The sequence below is a fragment of the Protopterus annectens genome, chromosome 1.part1 (assembly GCF_019279795.1).
Source record: "Protopterus annectens isolate FY-2018-M chromosome 1.part1, PAN1.0, whole genome shotgun sequence".
NCBI lineage: Eukaryota > Metazoa > Chordata > Ceratodontiformes > Protopteridae > Protopterus > Protopterus annectens.
In genome coordinates, this window is record NC_056726.1 from 429,789,976 (window position 1) to 429,797,845 (window position 7,870).

The 7,870-nt window shown below is 39.3% G+C and overlaps 1 protein-coding gene across 1 annotated transcript in view; it reads left to right on the forward strand.

Annotated features, from left to right (window-relative positions):
- The first annotated feature begins 519 nt into the window (after positions 1–519).
- TOB2 (transducer of ERBB2, 2) overlaps positions 520–7,870 on the forward strand; it is a 159,665-nt gene continuing 152,314 nt past the window's right edge. Inside the window, exon 1 of the mRNA XM_044075724.1 lies at positions 520–711. The gene's annotated coding sequence lies outside the window, so the exon portion shown is untranslated. The remainder of the gene's footprint in view (positions 712–7,870) is intronic.

Consider the following 7,870-nt stretch of genomic DNA (forward strand, 5'->3'; position numbering starts at 1 on the left):
CAAAAACCCAGAACTTTACGAAAGTGAACTTAACATGAAATAAACATTCTAAAGAATACGGGGAGAGTGGACGAGGGATTGTGACAGAAAACTTAATATTATTTTAAGCGTCATAAATTATACGAATACCAGGACGCTGAGTGACAAAAAATCAGGGCAAATGATGGTTACTAGGGTAATACCATGCGTATGATTTCTGGAAAATGGGCGACTACCCACCCATTGAACTTAGGGGAAACATGGTTTCCTCAGTCTCAACTTCAAGGTGCTGTTGAGGGTCTAACATGTAAAGTCCTTTTTACTTAAAAAAAATGCACCCTGGTACCGACGCATGACTGTGTTTTTCGGGAGTAAAGAATGCAGCAAGTCAATCACAGTCATCACTTATTTTAATATCTAGCCACAAACGAAAAATAAGCAATAATGGATATTACCACTTCAAGGTACTGTAATAGTTAAGATTGAAATTAGTTCCGGCATTTGCCTCATCACTGAGGGGGTGTGGAAGTTGGTAGAACTGCGCGAGGTTGCTAAGGGTGAAACTTTCATTTGAAGGCTACAGTACAAGCGACAACAGGAAAGTAAGACACTTAGCCATTGACGAAAGGCTAAGCTGTAGTTGTGTATATTAAAGAAAACAACCTAATAGCACTTTTTGGATAAATATATTATAGCAATCATCTTTTATATACGCACATTCCAACCTTCAGCGTAAGTATTGTATTTTATTTAATATGTAGGGGGGGAGGTGAGTAGGGCGTTGTAGCCTGGATAGATCCTTGTTCAGTTCTAGGGGTGGTGGCTTGATTTCCTGCAACCACTCCAAAATTGCAGATATTTGATAATGTACATGTAGTGTTGTGGTTTTGTTGTTTGGGAGGAATTAATAAAGGAAGAAGTCATGTTTTTGGTCCAGGTTTATTATGATCGGAGGCTACTATGTTGAAAGATTATTAATGGAGGCCGCTACGATGAAACGGGTTTGAAGGTTTTTCCCCATTTAGGCTGTTTTGTTTGTATTTAAATTTTAAAAAGTGTTGTTCTTATTCTACGGTTTCGTCAAAAAATGATGTTGTGTTTGATCATCAGATAAGTAGGGGCCGGTGTTACCGTAAAAATCTGTACGCATAAATTTGACACTTTGCATTGAAGCTATTTTAGAATGCTTGTAGTAATTTTACAGGTCATTATAGGCCTGATTAGACTCAAAAAATACTGAGTGATTTATTTAGCAACTGGTTTCATTAACCAGCAGATGCCAAAAGTGCTAGAACTCTTCGTTTACACTGTAGGCCTACTTTGCACGGTCGACTTGATATTTATATAGGAAATATAAACAAAAACAAGTAGACTGCGGAGGTTTTGATTGAAGTGTTTAGGGCCTTCTTGTGATTGTAGGTTACAACAAAAGTTATTCTAATCTTAAAACGCACGAAGGGTGTTGGTCTCCAGTCTGAAGTGAATACATTTTCAAAGTGAGAGTTGGACAGGGTGTTTTAACATTGAGCAACGTTTGGGGGGATGGGGAGTGACATCTGCACAGGCTCTCAACTGTGGAAAATTCTAATACACTTTCTGCGCACGCCCTGAAGTGGCATTTTGGGAGGTGTAGTTTTACTAAAAGTAGGTCAGTTGCTCGGAATTCCAAGAACGTGTGTGTTTGTAAGAGAGGGGAGGGTAAGCCAAACCCACATGAGTTGCAAGTAAATAAATCTAATAATTTGCTAACTGGTGTCAGCTTAGTACGTTTATACTTTATGTTAAAATGCGGATGCTGTTATCAGTACTACATTTTTCCCCCAAAGTTAAAGGGGGGGGGGGTCAAGGTAGGGAGACAAGCACGGGCGGTTTTACCTCGGTGCTCAGCAGTTGAAATGTTTCCATATCCGTGATGCATTATTTTTTTTTTTTTGCGATTTTTCATTTTAGAGAACATAACGATTAAACAGCGTTGTGCTAATTCATGTGAACGGTGCCTCCTACAGAAAAGAACGCAGTGACTGTTGTCCTGCATTATATGTAGATCCCCCGGGTCCCGCTGTTGTTTATTTTGGTCTGTGGTTCTAACACAATAAAATATATTTGCAATTCTGTTTAAAATCTTCAGTTTTTGGTGATACTGCTGTAGCAAATACATTTGTTCATGCTTCTTTAAAAACAAATCTGTAGCTTCGGAGGTGAGAGATTGAGGGGTACAGTATACAATGCAGGTTTGCTCTTGGCAGTGATTGATGTGTAATGTAAGTGCACCTCTTGGCATGCACATTTCTGAAATGGTAAAACTTTAACTGTATAAACACACACTTGAATGATGTTTTCTGCACACCAGTACTCTTTTATCCAACAGTGCAATGCGTGCTTATAAGATTGTAAGCATCATGCAAAAGTATTTTTGTTTGCTATATTTAAAAGCTGAAGTACAAATTGGTTAACGGTTGGGGGTGTATGTGATTTAATGTCTGGTCATGTATGCTACTCAATGCCTAAAACGTGCTAAACGTTAAGGGCTATTCTCCCAGGTCTCCTCCAGAAAAAAGTGTTTTTTGACTAAACCCTCTGGGGCAAATTCTGTAAATTAAATGCATAATACATTTATTTATTATGCACTTATATGTATGTGTTTTGCTCAAGCAAATTGGTCTCCAGAAGCACAAAACTGGACTAGATTCAAAGAAGCCAGTGAGAACAACTCGAAAAATACTGTGCAGAATTTACTTTGCAAAACTTGCCCCTGCCTGCCAATCAAGACCAGCTACCCCAGTGTCCCCTCTGTAAAGTCCACACTCCTTTAAGGACAACTCAAAATGAATATTAAAAACGAACACAGGCCGATTTATGTAGTGCTCAGAAAATATCAGTATTAAAAGTACTGGCCTACATATTCCATGTTTGCACCAGTCCCCGTTGAACAATTGCTGATTCAGTTCGCGTATTTAACTTGTTAAAATAGCAAATAATGAAATATCTGTTTTAATAGTTGATGGCCCAGCCTGGGTTATGGCAAAGTAAGGCTATGAGTAGGAAAGCCCACGGCACTTGTTTTATCTAATTGTACTAAGTTGGGTTATTTAAGTTTAGTCATGTATGGAGAAAACTGTATTTGAGCCCAGTGTAGTTACACCTTGTAAGGGAGCTGCACAGTTCTGATGTTCATAGGTTAGTACTAAGCTAACTGCTCTTGCGAGCCATTTTAAGCCTAGCCCAATTATCCCTTGTGAGACTCAAACCCTGCACCTTGTGTTTGTAAGGCAAACACCTTGACCATTAGGCCACCCATGAAGCACAGTGTGGGTTGAGCCTAATTTCATAAGTCATCCCCAGCTTGTGTCTGTTTTCCTTGGCTCTCAATATTTGCTGAGCATACCTTTGTCTTGCACTGGTAGACATGTAAACCACAGTGACAAGCAGAAATAAGTTGGAAAACACAGGAGTCACTGTAGTTCATTGTCAGCTGTTGACCAGTGTTTTTACTTTACTGATAAAAAGCATTATGATGCAGGTTTAGCTGTAGCATGATTGGGAAACGTGTAAGGTGCCCTTTCTTTTTTTTTAAACTGAGATCTACATGTATTTGGGTGCTTGGAGCAGGTGAGTTAAAAGTAGTAATGAAATGCATTACCCTGCTTGCATAGTCACAGTAAATACATTCATGCATATCTATTACTACTACAGCAGCAGTGGCCAACACATTAGACACTAGGAACTGAACACGGGGAAACTGCAAGTCAAACTAGTGCTACAAGAGGTATGTCTAATACAGAGCCATTGCGTGTCCACATTTACTACTTGTTCCATAGAAGGATGTTAGGTGTCGGGTCAATTTTGTCCAAACATTTGATTGCCATTGCATGGAGCAAGACACCTGAGAAACAGCTTCAGCCAATGGGAGAATCGCATCCTATGAATGCTCTGAGGGCATATGGGGAACCTCTAGAAAATGATATGTGAAACCAGCAGAGAGAGCTTAGACTTTCAAGAAGTTATTGTCTTGACAGTACTGCTTTCGAGAAGTATGGGTATCGGTCAAGTTACACAAGGCTTACTGCAGCATTTCCTGCTGGAATAAAATGTATGTGTGGTTAAGGTGTTTGCCTTACAAACACAAGGTGCAGGGTTTGAGTCTCAAGGGATAATTGGCTAGGCTTAAAATGGCTCGCAAGGGCAATTAGCCTAGTACTAACCTATGAAAGAAGACCGTGGGGAAGGGTGCACTACTTACAACGCAAATACATCACCTGCTTCTTCACACTGAAACCCTTCTGTTACTACTAGCAGCTGTCGCTTGTCTTTAGCACTAACACATGCTGGCAGTGATACTCTTAGAAACAACATAATTTATGTTGCTGACAAATAAGAAATCTGCAGATGTGACAAACGTTGTCTTCTGTCTAGCATCTTAACTGTTAAGCCTTGGTAATGGGTAAGCCAGCAGCAAACTTATGCAACTCCACAGATTGTAGCAGTGCCTTTTGTATCTACTTTGCAGTTTTTCTAGCCCTGCCACATCACGCAAGTGCAAAAATGAGTATGAATCACAGTAGGGTGGGAAGGGTGCCTAATTTAGTACTATATTCTCAGGTTTCCCATATACTCCTCATTTATCTCATATTTTCATATGCCTAAGTTCTTCGTATGCTACTTAACACCAGTACCAGAACAACTTCCCACTACGGCCAAGTGCAACAAATGTGAATGAATATCGCTCTTTCTCCTCCCAACTTGATGCATTTACTTTTGTGCATAGAGGACTTTGTACACAGTGTCCATTGTAATGTTTGCTTTTGTTTGGTCTTCCTGGGAAAGTAAATGAGCACACTAATGTAAACGGCATAGAACTATCCTGTAATCTACTCCGTAATTATGTTTTTTTTTTTTTTTAGTTTAGTTAGTGGATGTATGTTTTTTTTTTTTTTTCTTTCTGTAATATGTTTGAATCCGTCTAGACTTTTAAGAATAGCTGTTATTTAAATAATTTAAATTCAGTTATGTTTGCTATATAGGTTCTAAATTGTGTAAAGAAATCTCTTCTCCCCTCCCTATCTGTTAAAAAGGTTCTTTCTACAACTACATTTAGCAGAATCTACAGTTTTATTAGTAATAAGTAATGATGATCATACCTCTTACCACAACAAATCTGCACAAAGCCTGACATAAAGGCTCGCAAATAGGGACCCATTTTAAATCTTGCTCTTATAAGCTTAGAAAGTTGCTACAATAGCAGGAGTTGAGTTATAATGCATTTTCTGAAGGATATGAAGTATGAAACTCAAATGCATGTCATTATTTAGTGACTTTAATTCTTGGATCATCCCTGTTATTTGTCAAACACAATTTTTATGAGGAACAGAACATTTTGGGACAAAAATGTGGACATTCTATTGAAAGCTATACAGTTGAGAGGCATGATGATGGTTGATGTTGATACTGAAACTGATGTAGTTCTGCAATATCTTTTTAATTACAGTGATAGTCTATTACATGTACTTGCCCTGCTATTACTGTGCATTGTAAATTGCATGAATTGTTTTTTTTCTCTTGCTAAAAATGGGCCCTTCCAGTGGCCCCCTCACTCTGGGGGAGCATTCTTTGACAAATAACAGTAGTAATATTTGGCATGTCGTTTAATGATACTGGGACTGACTTGGTAGTTGCTATTTAGTGCCAGTGTCCCCTCCTCCCCCTTTTATTTGTTTTTTAGTGTTTTGTAGGTTGCCATTTTGTTACTGACTAGTTCTTGGTAACTTCTTGGATTGGCTTCTTAAACTGGACTGGGCCACATTGGAGTGTGTTGCTTTAATTTTTTATTGTGCGGTTGTCAGCTTTGTGGCTGTTTAAAGGATGGAGCAGTGACCTGGGCTGATGTAATGGACCCAAAAGTAATAGGAGCTGGCCAACGGGAGTCCTATTGAATAGCATGTGCTTGTCTGCCCCAGAAGTACAAGAAGTCTGTTAAGGGAGTGCCTTCTGATGGGATAACTGCAGGTGGAAGTCCCCTTCAGGAAATCAAGGCATGTATGAGGTAGCACAATTGTAAGTAGAACTCAGCAGTGTGCGCATATGTACTAGTCTGACTCTAAGGAGTGCATGTGGGGGGGGGCTAATCTTGTAGTGAACAAAGATGGTGCTGTTCATGGAGTAGTATTTGCTGTACACATTGTGTGTGGGCTTTGCTACTCATAGCCCCAAACATAGGTGTGACTCTGACCTGCATAGTGTGAAGCATTGCAGACTGGGTGAAAAAGAGGAGCAGAGAGACGTGCCTGATTGGCTGTGTGATGGGGGGACAAAAGAATCTAGCACATATTATGATGTGGTGCAGTAGAGAATAATGTTCTGCTCACTGTGTATTGAGGTCACCCAGTGTACTGGTATAGCCGTGCCTCTGTGGTTATTTTTGCTGTTAATGTCTGATAACTTTGTCTGGGGGTCAAGTTGGACATACAACCTCCTGAAATCGAAAGTGATATTTTGGCTGTGTATGTTTATACTCCTTTGTTCTAAGTAGCACTCAATTTTGTGGGAGGAATTTTAAAACCGTGTTGGCCTACTTTTACTTTATGGCGTCTTACTATTGTTTCTCTGTTTTGTTTTCTTTTCTTTATTTGAGCTTGAAGAGCAAAACCTTGCCCATGGCTTTTAACTGCCAGGTTCCACTCCACTTTGTATGTGTATCCCCTCCCCCCAAAAATAAATAAAACCCCGCACTCACCAGTGCCAGTTTTTTGTTTTCTATAGTGTCTGGCCTTGAGTATGATCTTAAGCTGCTGCTTTGGATGAGGTGACTTTGAGATGCCTCCCTTAAAGGAGCAGTTACCGTACTATATATGTAGTGACTGAGGCTTGAATTCATTTTTTTCTCCCAGAGTGCTTTAGCCCAACAATTTAACTTGCCTGTGTTGGTTTATCAGTCTATGCATAGTATTGAATTATAACTTCTGCCTGTGAAATGTTTCACATACGCGTACCAGTGCTATGAGGGCAGAAGTTTTTAAATGCTTACTTTGCCTCCTCAGTGCTAAATGTTTAGGCATGGCTGTATGCATTTTGTTTTGGCAAGTAGAGAGAGTAATATTTTGTTTGCAGTGTTTTTTAGTGTGTTAATATTACCCAGTGTCACCAGATGTATTTACTGCATCCATACTCGTACCGAGACTTAATTTTTGTGCTTCCAAGTTTGCTGCTCAAAAGTTATATTTTCTCTCCTCTAGTGTTTTTGCCCTCCTCCCTGGTTGTTTCCGATCTGATCAGGGGCAGTATTGACTGTATACCAGGCTTTCCAGCTTCCCAGATTTGAACTTTGGTGTTTAGTATTCTGACAGACCCTGATGTGTATACCCTCAATTGTAAGAGATTCTGAAGAAAAAATAATGAGCTGTTCTTGTAGAGCATGGCATAATTGAATTTGTGTGCATCTGTATATGTATAGAAAGTTACAAAGTTTGTATTTGTAAGTTATGAAAATCCAACTATATCTGTCAGAAAAGCACTGCATGTCCTTTTCATAGTTAAGGAACCTAGTAACTAGCATACTTTAAATGTGTGGGTATGGTTTTACAGGTTTGTGTCCTGGTGTATGTGTGTTTGGTGTACTGTCAACAGCTTAGCAGGTAGAGCACTGTTGTTGGCAAGGTCAGAAGGCTATGAGCTCTCCAGATCCTAAATAGTAATGTAGTTTTTTGAAGACTTACTTGCTAAAAACATTTATAGTGTCTGAAATGTTATCTTTTAGAGAGAGAGCGTGTTTTCTTCAGAATTTACTGCATGTGCAAGAACTTCCAAATCACTGCTTCAGATAACTCCGTGTTTTATACAGTAACTTCCCTTCTACAAAAGAGAATTAATAACGTGTCCAGCCATCCCAACCCATATC